Genomic DNA, 264 nt, shown 5'->3' with positions numbered 1-264 from the left:
ACCCACAACCCTACCCTCATCCCCTACCCCTACACACCCCACTACGCCCAACCCACCCATCCACCCTTTTCCCCCCTCTTTCCCATCAAGCTTAATAAAATATTTAAGAAGCCGGCCACCCACCCCCTCCCCCGAGAGTAAACAAACACCCTCCAGTCACCCCTGAAGGTTCATGCAGCCCCGAGCATACAGTCCCAGAAGGTAAGCATTCAGCATAAACCGTCTCCCCTCAGAACTAAACGCTGTCCCATTTATTTAGTAGAT

The sequence above is a fragment of the Aplysia californica genome, unplaced genomic scaffold (genome assembly GCF_000002075.1).
Source record: "Aplysia californica isolate F4 #8 unplaced genomic scaffold, AplCal3.0 scaffold00048, whole genome shotgun sequence".
Classification (NCBI taxonomy): domain Eukaryota; kingdom Metazoa; phylum Mollusca; class Gastropoda; order Aplysiida; family Aplysiidae; genus Aplysia; species Aplysia californica.
Note: the sequence above shows the minus strand (reverse complement) of the source record.